Genomic DNA, 16,850 nt, shown 5'->3' on the forward strand with positions numbered 1-16,850 from the left:
TATTGTTATATATAACTCATTTACTGTTAATGTACGTGTACAATATATTATATATACATAAAATATGAAAAAAAAAAACTGTAATTGGAATTTATTTCCGTAATAAAGAAAATATTATTATTATTATTATTATAATACATACTTAAATAGACTGCGTGACCTATTCTTTTTGCTAAAAACACGATTTTCTGGAAAAACTCTCATGCCTCGTAGAATGATCCGATTTCGAATTTTTTTAATAATAAACACTTCTTACAGAGCGCTTGAACTTTGGTTTTCAAAATTCTATTTTTGTGCTACAGAATATTGTCCTCTTTTTAACGAAAAAAAAAAATTAATCAAATCGGACTACTCTACGATGTTTTCCTTGTAAATCGTGGTTTGAGCAAAAAATCACGTTTTTCATTTTTGATCTGCAGTGCCGTTGACGTGTGTGTGCGTGTGAAGATAGCTCGGTACCCGCATGCAATCACACTCACACTAATCAATAATCATCATTGACGACTAACACTAAATGCAATGGGTGGCGGCAACTAAAATGCATATTGCCTAAATATTGTTCCTTGATAAAGACCCTTAATATTGGTTTGATCAGTGAAAATCATATTATATTAGCTGTCACGATTGTAAGCTTATAGCATTTAACGTAGAGTGGTTACAGGGTCACACGGACGTGCATCGCACCGGTGCCCTCTACAAAGGTTTAGAATAATATATTGTTATGAAACAATGGAAGTGTAGTACAGTAATGTCTCATTTTTATCCGAACACGGGGTAATCTGAAAGACGCGGTAATTCGAAAGAGCTTGAGCATTTATCTCATCATTATATTATATTATACTAACATATTACTTGTATGTATATCATAATAATAATATTTTCCGGTAATAAAATGTCTCGATTGCGTTCGTACATCGCACGTGTACGTAGTTAAGATAATGACACGTTTGATATGAACATCGATTACGTTCGTCAGTTGTGTGTCATACTACACGGTGATCGTTTTACATTGCGTATATTTTGTAAAATTCGTTACCCATTATATATATATATATACATATAAATATTATACCCACACTTAACACACACTATATGATTGACAAATACATAATATACACACTCAACACTTTTCTACCCATGCACATAATTACATTATTATTAAAATGACACACAGCAGTTAGTTCGACAGTCACCATCAACAAGATCGAACTCACCAAATACACTTATTATCTACATTAGTAAAGTATTATTTTTAATATAATAAATAATAATATTAATATGGATCTATAAACCAAACGTGTCTTATTATTGATAAAATACCTCATACACAGTGCTCTAACCTCCAACTACGGAAAACTTATCCATGAGGAATAGAAAACCTTCCCTGGATAATTAATATCGTAACAAGGTCCCCCGACCACGTTGCAATTTGAAACTAATTTTTGAAGAATTTTCATACGTAATCCTACTTTATATTATTATTACCTACCCAAGTATCCATCAATCATCACATACACCGTACGGGAATCCTAAGAGGTTAGATGGGTTTTAAGTTTTTCGTGATGACATAAAAAATGTATTAACATAATCATAATGTATATTCATGTCGCTTACACATTTTATGGTTATATAATATGACGCAGTGGCGGCTCTAGGGGAGGGGCCGCAGGGGGCCATGCCCCCCCCCCCCCCGAAATCCAAAAAAAAAAATAAAATAGGCGAGTTTAATATAATATGATACGCTTTTACTATTACGGATTATATCGTTTATGATATCATTATATTATTTCGGGTTTTCCCGTGGCCGACCGCGATAGTATTTATCTGAACTGACCTTTTTTCTATTGTGAGTGTTTTATCGTCGGCGGCGTATAGATATGAATTGTTCCGAGAATTCTCTATGTATCTATGTGTTCAGACGTTTTTCGTAGTTCAGAGTAATATCGTTTTAATGATTGTAGCTTCATTTTACAACAGCGATTTTAAGCGACCAGACGACCAATATAGTTACCATAGTAAAAAATTTAATCTCCGGCTTGCAATTTACGTTGTAATGGTACGTATTATTTTAGCATATAAAATTATTTGATTAATTTCTTTACTCTAAACTCTTTATTTGATTTCAATAAGTATTTACTGTATTATAACCACGGTTTATTATAGTATAGCGTGATTATAACATTAGAATTTTTAGATTATTAATTAGATAAAAAAAAAATGTTTTTATGATTAATGTTTTCAATAATTACTATAAAATATAGTACATAATATGTATTTTAAAGTTTTTTAAACTACTGTAAGCCATTTTATACGGTACCTTACATTTTTAAATATTTTGGCTCTCCAAAATTTTTTTTATCAACTTTTTTAAAATAAAACTTAAAAACCAAATATTTCAAATTCCTATAAATAGCTTAAAAATGATCGAAATATTTTGAAAATTAATGTATGTAAAGAAAATTCCAATTTAAGCATTTTGTAAAAGTTTAAAGTTTCTACGGATAGTACCTACTTTTTTATAAAACGAAAAAAATTTAAAAAACATTATTATAATCAAAAATTATAATAAAATTACTAAAAATCTTTCCAAATTCCAATGTATATGACATATCTATAGATATAGAGAAAGTAATTGATAGATTTGCTAAAAATAAAAATAGAAAATTAGACTTTATTTTATAAATTGTAATGTATTTTTTATCTTTATTTTGTGTAATATTTTTAATTTTGTGTATTTTTATAATGACTATTGACTAATGTGGGTAATATGTGGCACTAATTTTAATAAATATATTATTAAATATTAAAAAAAAAGAGTGATATTTTTGGACCCCCCCAGAATCAAACTCTAGAGCCGCCACTTATATGACGTGATCTTTGATATTGTTGATATTATAGTAATATAGTAATATCGATAATAATATAACAATAGGTAAGTTCGTAATACAATACAAGCTTAGTCTGTAGAGGTTTTATGTACACGCTTCTCATACGCAAACAATTTCTCACAACTCCAAAGTTAGATAATTAAGCTCGTATATTTAAATATTATTCGAAGAATGTCGATTAGTGTTAAGCGATACTCAAACATATTTTATCTATACATTTTGTAATTTTTTATTTTATATTATATTATAGGTTTACCTACCTATACCTTTCATGAAATAAAATATTCTTATATCTGGGATGAGACAGATCGAGACAGTTGTGTAACCAGAATTTTACAAAGTATCGTGCCCAAACTCAGTTTGATGTGCCAAACGTTGCGAAAAGTTTTTCACAGTTGTTTGATCACAATGCGATACCTGCCACAAAATCGAAATAATTATTAGTCGATAACTGCCTCTCGTTGTATTCGAAATCGAATAAATGTAGGTACTTAATAAATTGTTGTATACGAAGGTGGGGAGGCGACCAGAACCTCCCAACCTCCCCCCTTTCTAACTGGTTTCATTCAGAAAAGTTTAAAAAGGTGTACGAATATCCCGAAAACAGATCAAAATGTTTGTATAGATCAACTGCAATAATATGTATCTAGTATCCGCGGTGAAAATAGCGTATCGACGCACCACCTCCACCGCCGACGAATCAACACCCATTGCGTCGCACAATATCATGAATTGTCGCGTGTTTTGTAATAATTACCGGCGGTGTGGTGGAGGTGTGGTAACACTGGTAACTATATGGAAAACACGTCGCGCGGTCTATCCCGGACGGCTGCGAACAGCAGTCGGCAGGACACGCGACGCGGCGGCGTCCCCAAAAAGTCTCGGCGGATCCGCGCGTCGCAATCGCACGACGACGTCGCCACCGCAGCCGCCGACCGTACAGGTGAAAACTCAGCTGCTCCGACGGCGCAGGTATAATGCTGACGATGCGGGCGCGTCAGGTATAAATATTATTATTAAACGTCGTAACCGCGCGTGTACGGACCGAGTAGCACGTGACACATACCGCCCTCATCATCGTTGCCGCCGCGACTACCGGCCGGCTTGTGTGTCACTGAATTATTATTATTACCATTGCCGCTCGCCGTTGTATCATAATATGGTACAATATTATTATGTTGCGTCCTGGGACCACCACAGAGCGGCGGTGGCGGCCGGGCACAAGCCGAGCGCCGCGCCGCTGACAGCCACCGCGCGCGATATTTTATATTTTCGTCGTCGTAATACAACAAAATATAAATACATGTAAATATTGTTTTTAAATTTATTAACCATATTCTGCCCCTTTTGCGACAGCCACCATCACTGCCGCCGCCGACAGTGTTAACGATATATGTAATATCTGTTGTATATTGTCTTGTACTGTCTATGATTAATGTTCGACGCCGTACTTGGGGAGAGGCGGGCAAAGTCAGTTGTCATTGCCTGGCCCGATATCATTTTTAGGAACCCCAAAATTAACCCCCCCCACACACACACACATCATCACTGACACTCTAAGTCAGCGGTTCCCAACCTGTGCAAAAGGAGCTCATTTAAGGGGAGCCATGCATGGCTCATCCGAGAATGAAAAAAAATATTAAATTATATATTTTAAAAAAAAATGTATTGTAGTTGAAAAGACAAAAAATTATCTTACGTACAAAATTACTTAGAATACTATCTGTATATCTAATATTAAATAATAGTGTTTCTAATATGTGTCGAATAATTCAATAATAGATCAAAACAGATAAAAATATTGCCAAACTTTCCAATAATAAACAGCCTCAAATATCTCATTAATTATTAGTTTTTCACTATTAAAACGGAATTTTTTGTTTTTTATTTTCAAATATAAAATTATAATTTGTTAATAATATGTTCGATACAATTATTTAAATCAGTTATGAATGAAAACTAGTGTTTATTTTTATCACATTCCTCGTGATATTTACAGAATAGCACCTAACAAAATTTGTACAAACAATAGGGTACCGCCTGCTTAAAAGGTTGGGAACCGCTGCTCTATATGAATCGAAGAATCCACGTGCGCGAGTATTCGTGTAGTTAATATTATGCTATACCATACAACTAATGGTGGTCGGTGTCCAATAACGGATTGGTATAGATACCAATCCACCTACCGTAAAACAATTAATGAAAAAATGTGAGTAAATGTGAAACAACATATTGAATAAACAATTCGGCGTTGGAAATCGGTATCTGTAACATTGAACGAGTTATTTATAAATTATAATACTTCCAGAGTACAAAACAACAATCGATAGTTGATATCGAATTGTCAATCTTTTGTTTATATTATAGCTACAACGGCACAACGTAAACCAGCATAAGCCGAGGATTTGCATTTGTTCAACTTACTGATGAAAATTAATTAGACGTTGTCTGATTGTGACAGCTGCTATGCGGATATAACTTTTTATACATGCACAGTACACCGTCTACTTTTTTATCAACAATAGATATGTCTGTATCCATTCAAGGTATATATTTGCACAAAAATTAGCATAATAATAAATTAGTTTAAATAATTATACATTGTGTATTATAAATAATAGATTTTAAAGTAAAATATAATATAATGATTATTGTCATCTGAAGTATATAATACTTGTATTCTATGAATAAACATATATTTCTATAATTTTTTTAATTGCTGCAGCAAACATTTTATTTAACGTATCCAAAATTAATTCAACGAATTATCTTTGCTAGTTGCAGGCTCTCATAAGTTCCATGTTTAATTGTCCATACTTTGATTTCAGTTCCCAATATGTGAGGCTGCGCCCAAGTGTCGAATCTAAGTCCCTCATTAATAATTAATTAATAAATGGAGACTCAGCATCATTCAAGTTGACGTTGATACTTGATTATATCAACTGTGAAGCGAATTCACTGTACAGAAAGAAAAATGTAGGTAAAATTAAAAATAATAACAATTAAATCAACAAAATCATTGTTAACATATGGCCAACAGACGCGTTTGTTGATTTTAAAATTTACATATAGTTAATTACTAGATTAACAAACTGTATATTATTAATTTGCTGAAATTCCCATTTAGTCCAACAAAATTATTTGTTAGTTTTTAATTTCTAAATCTATTTCATTTTATTAAATGAACAATAATTTTTCTTAAATTTCTATTGTTTTCGTTAAATTTAACAAAGCTTTTGTTCATTTCAACAACGACCCATAATTTTAGAATGCTAACTCAATATAAGTATTGTTAATTTAATTTGTATATTCTTATTAAAAATTAGACATAGACATTCTTTGATCTTACTGTTATAATTTTTTTCTATATACAAGGGTTTGCAGAAATTAAATATTTAAAAAATAGGAATGTGAAATAAAAAAACTACAGCCGTAGGTAAAACAAAACTGCGTAGGTTTTAAACTCATGCAATTTAGTATACTCATTTTTATTTTGCTGTCCCACACCCTTTTTTTTGTTGTCGTGGGGTGATGCCAAAACTACAAAAGTATCTTTTTTAATCCCCTCAAATAATACCTGCAAGCAATAACCCTCCAATTTCCGTCTATGCAATGCTATATGCCCGCGCCGAGGGTCGTATAGTCGTTTACTATACAACACTTTGGTCCGCGTGCTGTATAGTTATTTTACAATCACTTATACAATTTATACAACACACTTAATACAGTAGATACCTATTTTATAAGTTATAACATATTATACTTAATGTTTTTTCAGACGCCTTTGAACCTGGGAAGATAAGTTCGAGAAGTGCGCTTTTTGTTTTTGGCATGCGGTTAAAAGGGATGTTTTAGCGATTCTGTGCCTATTGTTTTGTTTTTCAATTGATTAATATGGAAGCCCTTCTGTTCTCACTCATTGTTAGTCACATCAATACATTAATTGTCTATTGTTCTACAAAGTACCCCGACGCCGATTACATACGTATACTTGAAACTATAAGAACTTTGTTATACATGTTTCGTTGCTAAATAGCAACACGCTCATTATCTCACATTTCCACTTCAGTATTTGAACGATCGTGTAGTTTATACAGCAGAATTTAAATGAAGGAGACTTTTATAGACAAAATAATTGTTCAATAACATTTTCATTACAATTTAATTTAAATCACATAATTTTAGAAATTGTATTCATTATAGTAAAAATTGTAATTGATATAATAACTAATGGCCGATGCTGTACAAGTTAATGTAAGATCAATAAAAAAATTTTAAAAAAATAAAAAATAAAATATTCTCATAATATTATTATAATAATCTATTATAAACGTATAAGTGGTATAAGACATAGATATACAATTATGTATAGGAACATAATTATCGGAGTTACGCATATTAACGTTAGGTATAAAGTTGTGTTTAAATTCCCATGAACGTTTCCAGCGAAACTTGTTTTAGAAGAATTATTAGTGCAGATTAAACCACGTTACTTAATATAATATATATATACCTAATATAAGTAAGAATTGATTACTGCTCGTGTGAAAAACAAATTAAACTTAATGTGTGTTTACCTAATTATCTCTGATTTCTATATATCATTAAAGAGCAAAATGTTTAAGAACTTTCCAAGTTTCTAATTAAATAATAAACTCTCTTAAGAATTGAATTATAGTTAAATTCAGTGTTTTGTTAAAATTAAACAACTGAAGATAGAAGGCGCACGATAAACAAAATGTCAGGACCTAATAAATGTTCCAAGTCCGACGGTTTTCAAAATAAATTTAGCTAATTTCTTCAAAACACAAATAATATGAAATACAAGCTTAATAAATATATCTTATACAAAAATCTTATAGTTAAATTAGTTTTAAATATCAAAATTCCACTTTAATTATTATTATAATTTGTTACGCACGCTATATAGAACTGTATGATAAATTTAGAGCGCGGATTTATATGCATTAAAAATCAATCAAATGTGCGCTAAAAAATCTTAAATATATATGCATTAAAATGTTAAAATATGCATGGAAAATAAAAAAATATGCATAAAAAAATTCATTTTTGAAACATTTAATTAATACAATATATTATAAAAAAAAAAATTATGGAACAATACTAAAAACACTTTTCTTTATTTGTTCCACTTTCACTATTTTCAGGTAGCTTTAATCTATACATAAAAAAGGGAATCAATTTATATCAAAAATGTCTCCTAAAATAAATGTACTTACCTATATTTTGATATTAATCGAAGCAATCTAAACTATAAAAATATATTTTTTTTTCTTATATTATAATTGAAAATAGTATAAATTTAGAAAATTTCCAAAAAAACATCGAAATATGCACGAAAAGATGAAATATGCAATTAAAATTGTAAAATAATAAGCCCTTAAAATAGAAAAATGACAAAATATGCACTAACAAAGTTTCATTTTTTAAATCGCTATGTCATGAAACAAATTTTGTGCTCACTTAGCATATCATGCGATTAACCAGAATAAATATGCAAATGCACACAAATCCTCGCTCTAAATTGATAATGGTTTAATTGATATCTGAATATTTAACATCCCGCCGTTACTTAAATCGGTAGTGAATCTTAATCACATTTAAAGGTGGTCAAACTGGTATCTTATAGGTACCAGAACTAATAACAAATTTATCGTGAGGGCCCGGGTTGTTAATATATACCTAACTCACTCATGTTTGTTTAAGTTAATACAAAAGTTTTTTTCTACATTATAAATAATTTTGAGGGAGTGAGTTCATAAGAATAATGGATATACCCCGGACCCTCTTCCAGTTTCATCCTTAGGTATCGCGTATCATTTGCAAGATGCAAGAATTTTTTATATATCATAATGGAGGGATAAAAGTTGTAAATGCAAATTTCCCTTAACCTCATATCTAAAATTTTTCTTTGATATACCTACCTATTGTGTAAATAATTTGACCTATTAAATAATGTTCAATCTGTTTATAAGCTTAATCAATAAATATTTAAATACCTAGATATTTTTTATTATACTCGAGTAATTGAATAATTATGTTTTATTAAAATAGTAAATTAAATATAATATTATATATTATAATACTTATTAAATATTGAACATCAAAAACTTCATTTAAAATTAATATGAGTAAACAACAATAATAATTAATCGTATAAACATAATAATCAACATTTTACACAAATTAAACGTTACTAACATTTATAATAAAATTAATTTTTGGTTCAAACCTAATATGGTACTAAACCAACTGTTATGATTTTTACATAAAAAAGCAATATTAAAACTTTAGTTACACATATTATTAGATATAATACGTTGACACGTAGTCAATAGAGAACTGTATAGGTAATCATATAATCATCGATATTCATCTCAATTAATTATCTTATGATTTATACTTTATATAATACAATAATATTATCTACTATATCATAAACCATTAATAAATAATAAATAATAGTAAATTAGTAATTGACAATAACTATTAATGTGCTTTACTGCAACGTCACGATCCGTTATGATTGACTCATGCGTGACATAGCAAAGTAAAGTTACATTCAGTAGGACCAACCGTTTATTGTTAGTTTTAATATTAGAGTGAATTGACATATAATACAACTTAAAGTTAAAAACATTATCTGGGTCCTTAAGTTGACTATTTTACGATGTTTCAATTTGTTATGCAAGTTATGAGTATCTAAATAAAATGATACAATTTATAAATGCTATTTATCTATCAAACTATATCGTAAAAACATCAACGCAAGAGATAATGCTATTAATTTTAAGTTTGATGATATGCCAGTTCACTCCAATGCAAAAGCTAACAACACAAGTTGGTTCTGCTGAACCCAAATTTACCATGTGGCAAGTATAGGTCAGAGAGAGAAACCAAATTTAGTGCACTAACCTTAATTTAACAACTAATACAACTTACAAGTATATAATACCTCGCCTAATATTAGATTATAGTCGAAATTTCACAACTGAGCAGACTGCAGTAGTTATTTCTTTCTACGATTGAATTGTTCCTATTTTTATTTTACATTACATATAACGCAATACGAATAACAATATAGGTCTATATGGCAAAAATATGATTGATGAGAATTTTTAATTTATTTTGATAAATTATTAACATTCCGGTCATGTTTGCTCCAGACATGTACCTATATATAATAAAATATAAATGTTTCTATAGTCTCGAGCTTACATACAAAATGATAAACATCGATCAACGATGACAATAATATTTCTTATTTTATTTTTTTGTCCGTTATTCGTTACGATATTTTATTTTTGCCTCATGTTTTGGATATTTTATTATATTATTTGCATATATGTTATGCGTATATGTATATATATATATATATATACATACAATATATATGCATGCAATGTAGCCCCGCTGCGGACGGCTGCTGTGTTAACACTGTAGTTAACGTATTGAACTAACGGCACGCGTAATTTTCTTCAAAAGGTCGTGTTCAAAATTACTATTCTTGTCGGGACAGAGACGCAGCGAGCCCGTCTTGTGTATTATAATAATAATATTATTATGATGTCATAACATTACGACGCACATAAACGTCGTATACATTATTTTTAATCGGTATTCGTAAAATAATAATATTATACTATAGGAACTATATGGCCTATGGGTAGATCACGAGTGTGTTTCGTACATTATAAAAACACAGGTATGCGCGCGCGCGGCATTGTATTAATTTCTTTTATGCGTTTCGATGCATTCATTTTCATATTATAACCCGTTTAACGTGTCGTCCGCGTGAAAGGACCGCAAAAACCATAATTCAAAACGCTACCCTCGTACGTGTGAGTGTGTGTGTGTGTGTGTGTGTATGTGTATGTGTGATCGTGCATGCGTGTGTGTGCCTGCTTTTTAACCCTTGTTATATTGAAATTTTATTAGCCCGTCGGTCGGGATTTATAAATCGGTTTTACTCTTCAAAATAATCCGCTCCGCGTGCTGAACCTACATAATACACCGCGAAGAGCGTGCGAAACCAACAACATATAATGTCGATTTTGCATTGTATCGTCTACCGATATTCCGTTTATTAGTGAACTAATCAGAAGCCCGCACACATTTAACAAAAACGATAAAAACACCTTTTGTAAAAAAAAATTAAACATATATATACAAATATTGTATAATAATATGTTTTGTAATCATTGAGCATTCATCGCCACCGGGCACGCGACAACCACTGCAACAACGATTTTCCTTACCGCGTAATAGTCTATTATTATTGTTAATATTTTATTTAACTATTATTGTATCGATATAATATTTTGTACAATGTCACATTACGCCCGGAAACGTATTATCCGGATTAAAATATACCAACCCTTTACCAGTAGTTGTCACCACAATAATATATGAGTGGTTTTTAATAGACCAAAAAAATTACAACACTCGTAGAAATATAGGTGCATATAAAAATATTGGCCGGGAATCATACAATTTTTAAAATACTGTTTTGTACCTACTACCTCAATACTTCTTCTAACTTCTAACCTCTGCCTGCGTTACACAAATAATCAAATTAAACAAATTAAATCGAAAAATAAATTAAACAACATTTAATTTGTTTTAAGATGTTCGACAGTCGTTCCAACAACGTAATATTTTCATATACTTTTAAATTCTAATCTGACAAAGCGTTTAATCTATTTCTCTTATCTAGTGCTTTATATTTCATTCCAAACATAATATTTACCTATTAACAGTTCAATGGTAATTTATATTATTCCTGAAATTGTCACTCAAAATGTAAATAATAGGTACTGGTAGTAGGCAGCCCAGCTAGGTTACATATTAGATTATATAGTACCAATCTATTCAATTTTAATTTATAATTTTAATATTATAATATACCTACTAATTTAAACTTAGTACTTGGTAAGTGTTGTATATCGAGTAATAAATTATAATCAATAGTCTCATTCTCAGTCTTCAATATTCTACTGACAATAATAATGCCAAAAATATTCAAAAATTCAAAATGTTTGATTTACATAATATTATCTATTAATTTTGTATGCATTAATATTTGATCATTATTGTATTCAATTATATTATTTATTATGCTATCCACTGCGCTTTGAGCAGAGAAAACTATCTAGTTGTCAAAAAAATTATTTTCTACAACAAGTAGATTTAAAGAAGATTAGTTTTCATAAATTATTCTTTGTGCTTTGAATAATATGTTCAAGTGGGTGCCGCGTGCTTCACCCCCATGGGTCACGTGTCAAACAAACTACCATCTTTTGGGAAAATTAAATGATGTGTACAACTGTATACATGTACACTGTGCGCGCGCGTACACACACGCACACTTGCACAAATGCACACACATAATACCATATATATTATGATAAGTATAAAAAGTAGCAAATGGTTTAACCTGCAATAACTACGTGTTATATGAGTGCAGATTGATAACAATATTATATAATATGTGGTGCGCATGTGTGCTGTATTATGTACTGTCGTTTAGAATAAATAAATTCACGTAAATTATATCATTGATTATTTTTTATTTTAATTTCCCATACGTCGTGTATAACAAAATCATAATGATACCTACAGCATTGTATTTTTCAGATGATAATTTACTTAATATACTGTAATTGATAAAAAAAACACATATCACGTATCTAATCAAACGGAAATAGTAATCCAAATAAAATTGTATGACAAGTACCTTATTTCCATATATCTACCTTCCAAACCATTTATTATGTTATAATACGGAACATGAACATTATACTCAACAACGTTTATATTATCCAACATTAAAAAGCAAAAAATAAATAATAATCGTCGACGTTTTTACTATTTTGTTACAATTTCTATTGGCTTGTCAGCCTGCGCTTGTCAGACTGACGTTATCTCATCGTGGATACAAAAAGAAAATCGTCAAACAAAATGTGATACAGATAAGCTCTTTTGAAATATTTTTAGTTAATTAAAACAAAGTACGCTAATCCTTATATAATTATATCATCCTTTTTAACTGAACATGATGGCATCCTGCATTATATACATATATAATATATATTATATATTACGTTGAATGTCATATTATTATCAACTCTTACCTAAATATTTACGTTTCATCTTCGCGAATGCTGGGTATAGGTACTCTGTCAGTTTTTGTAAAATTTCGGGCGCTTTTTATAGAGCTCACCAATACGATTTTTACTAACATATTTTAATGTGCACTCAAATATATTATATGAATATAATAAGTAATTTTAAAAACTTCATTTTTTATTTTATTGGGAACATTCTACAATTTTTTTTTTAGATAATTCAATAGGTATATATAAAGAAAATGTATTTTCTGCGTTGATCATCTATACATAAATAATGGTAAGTGTCAACTTTAAAGAAAGAGACGCAATACACGCATGATGTATAAAATAAAAATTATTATCTTAATATTATTGTTTCAAATAGGGGCAAAATGCGTTAGTACCTAATAAATTCGAGAAATTTTAGATATTTTGATATACGAGAATAACTTACTTATGTACTTAAACTTGTACTTATGCGTATAACTTATACTTTATACCTTAATAATTATATATGTATAAGTATAAGATATAGATATCTTTCTCTTAGCTTATACTACAAACTACATTAGTATACCACAATAGCGGTCACTGAAAAAATAAATCTCATTTTTTATAGTATCTACTAATGTAAATAGAAAAATATTCTACTAAACTATTAAAATACAATTCATGCATATTAATCCTACTTACAATTTTTTTTAATTCAATAAATTTTTTTATAATTTTATAGAAAATGTAACAAAAAAATGATCACAATCTATTAGATTAACACAGCAACACATACATTCGTATTTTTTACATTTTTCTCCGAAACATACGATCAAATAGTTTTTAATTTTAATTAGATTATAAACAAACAAATAAATTCATATTTTATTTTTATTGGTATTGATTAAGTCAGCCGTTGAACCAATAAATAAATCTATAATTATTAGTTAATAATAAATGATAAAAGTAAAAATAATAAATGTACAATTATTATTCTATTTCAATTCATCACAAGTTTTAATAACTAAATAGTAAATACTGAATAGGGTGCCTATTATTTAAAAATAAAAATGGGCGTATTTAGGGCTGTGTTAATATAAAGAGAGATAGTAGGAAGGATCTTAGTCTTAATAAATAACTTAATATCCACTTAAACTACTCGTAGAATTATTAATGCTACACTTTATTCATATAATTATACAAGAGTTGCCTCCCTAAATGTATAATGTTGTACGATGGCAATACACAATCTAAAATCGTATATAGAATATAATTACATAAATACTTACTTAAAGTTTAAACATTATTAATTCTCATATGGTTAAAAAAATTTCGTTCAACATAAACTATATTATTGTGTGAAAGATTTATACCCACCCATATACAGTAGTTGAGTGGTTCCGTAAATGACAAAATACCTATAAACAATTCATAACCTAAATTTTTTCAATAGGATAATCCGCTAATCAATAACACTATATATACCTACAAAGAACCGAAAATATCATGAATAACTCTCACTCCCACGGGCCACAGATCGGACATCGTGCTGATAATATTAAACAATAATATATAATACGCAAAGATTTAAGAAGCCGCATTAACTTATATTTATTTTTAATCAATTTAACCGAGATATTTAATTAAATATTAAATCATCACGTTCGTTAAGGAAAATCGAAAAAAACATTTTTTTTAAAAGGCGGGTAAGTCGTGGATGTCGCTCTGCTGTACAGTAGATTACAAGTGCCAAGTGGGTTACTGTAATGGATGGAATTAAAATTGAATCCAATGATATTATATCATTGTATACGAAAAACGATTCTGAACGAAGACGGTTTATCTGTCTAGGATATATTATAGATTATTAAAAATTTTCAAATCTTAGATTTAAAAAGAAAATTTTTTATAAATTTCTAGTTTAAAATAATTTGCGAATTTTTGTGATTTTCGTGATTTTTACGTGTGTTGTCAAAATTAAAATTTGAATGCTTGTAAAAAAAAATTGTGACTAAGTATTTCTTTTATTTTTCAACTGCTATTGTAAAAATATGTTAGGAGCATTGTATAAAATTTTCAAGCTTTTCAAGCTAACAAATAAATTTTTATCGATAATGATCGAAAATTTCAAATGCCTATAAATAGTTCAACTTAAGTCGAAAATTGCATGGTGGATACTTATATAAACATTCGGTGAAAATTGCATGTATCTATAGTCATTTGTTTAGTTACATCAAAAACCAAAATCGATTTTGTCGAAAAATGAGTGTGTGTAAAATTTCCCGTTTTTCCCTTAATTTTTAGTTTGTTTTTCTCGATTATTTAGAAAAGTACTTAGAATTTTTCACTTTTGCCCTCCAAAGTACCAACTAGATTCACTCTCTGATCGAACGAGGTACTGAAGTCAAAAATCGAAGCACTTTTACTGCCCCAAAACGTGATGACAGACACAAAAAAAAAACACACACATCATGGTAAAATCAATACATTCATCGCTCCGCTCAGAATCTAAAATAAGAAAGAAAATACTATTATAAATCAAATATTTTTACATTAAATTAATAGATGATACGATACAGGTAACTTATGAGTATATATTGGGATGATATACGATTGCGAAAGGACCTTTTACCGTATTACGGTTGCGAACATTTTACCTGCCTTTTTCAGTTACAGCGTTGCCAGATTCGGTGTTAATCAATTATATTTATATATATAATAAATGGATTTTATATTGTATATTATTATAGGTCAGTTGTATAACTCCCATCCCCCAATACACGTAGTGATATGAGTTTTAAAACAAACACAGGCAGCACGAACTTTAACAATTATAAATTGTATCAAAAACAATAAACATAATCTTACGGCCAAAAATAAAAAAATCTAGAACTGAATCAGCATTAAAAAATTATAATGATTATAAAATCCACAAGAATCTAATTTTACATTTACAAAAACTGGAAATTCCTACCAAGGAAAAATTTTAACTTAAAAAAAAAATGTAGAAAAAAAATTTTGAAACCTATTAAAATGTTTTAAATTTTATTTGTATATTTATTTGCTTGTAACTTATTAAATATTTTCAACAGTATTATTATTAGTATTTATATCAAATTTTGTTTTAATCAATCAACATTTTAAAAATTTTCTATTATTTTTTATCATTTTATTTCAGTTGTAACGTAGTTATAATATAAAATTCTATTATTTATATTTAATAAATACATATTTTGAAATTATAAATTTGGCAAAGTAACCTAAAAAACGTTCATAATCGTTCGGTTTTCGGCTAGAAACAAATTCATTGATAAGCGACATTTGTTCGCAATCGTGTTATACCCATTATAGTATTATACTTGTAATTCGAAGATATGTGTACACAAGGAGTCAAAGAGGGGAATGGTATATGTATAGTTTATTTATTTTATTTTTTATTTTTGTGGACTGGAAAAGTCCACATATTGACATATTTTTGTTTTATTAATTAGCTTTTTAACATATTTATCAACTTTTATAGATACCTACTGTATAGTATCTATCGACTCTTGGTACAGGTCATTGACATGCCACCAAACATAATATTATTACACAGTGATGGAATATTATTATTATGACCGCTAATCAAAACAATGCACTTAGCCTTAACAATTGAATTTCGATAATTAATATTGACCGTATATTCGTATAAATACACATACTATCAAAGCTTAAAAATTAGAAGAAAACAATAGAAGGAAGATGCAAAAATTAATTTAAAAAAAAGTCTATGCCCGAAGATTTAAATTTCTCATTGATTTGGATAATATCATTTCAGAGTGGGTATACACTAAAATATTAT

The 16,850-nt window shown here is 29.1% G+C and overlaps 1 long non-coding RNA gene across 1 annotated transcript; it reads left to right on the forward strand.

Moving 5' to 3' along the window:
* Window positions 1-1,924: 1,924 nt before the first annotated feature.
* Window positions 1,925-7,118, forward strand: LOC149060774 (uncharacterized). The gene is made up of 4 exons (XR_016189547.1): window positions 1,925-2,056; window positions 5,256-5,434; window positions 5,717-5,864; window positions 6,667-7,118. It is a non-coding gene; the product is annotated as an uncharacterized LOC149060774 (long non-coding RNA).
* The last annotated feature ends 9,732 nt before the right edge of the window (window positions 7,119-16,850 follow it).

Source organism: Diuraphis noxia, unplaced genomic scaffold (genome assembly GCF_037042655.1).
Source record: "Diuraphis noxia isolate RWA-SAM2 unplaced genomic scaffold, SU_Dnox_SAM2 contig0001, whole genome shotgun sequence".
NCBI classification, from domain to species: Eukaryota; Metazoa; Arthropoda; class Insecta; order Hemiptera; family Aphididae; genus Diuraphis; species Diuraphis noxia.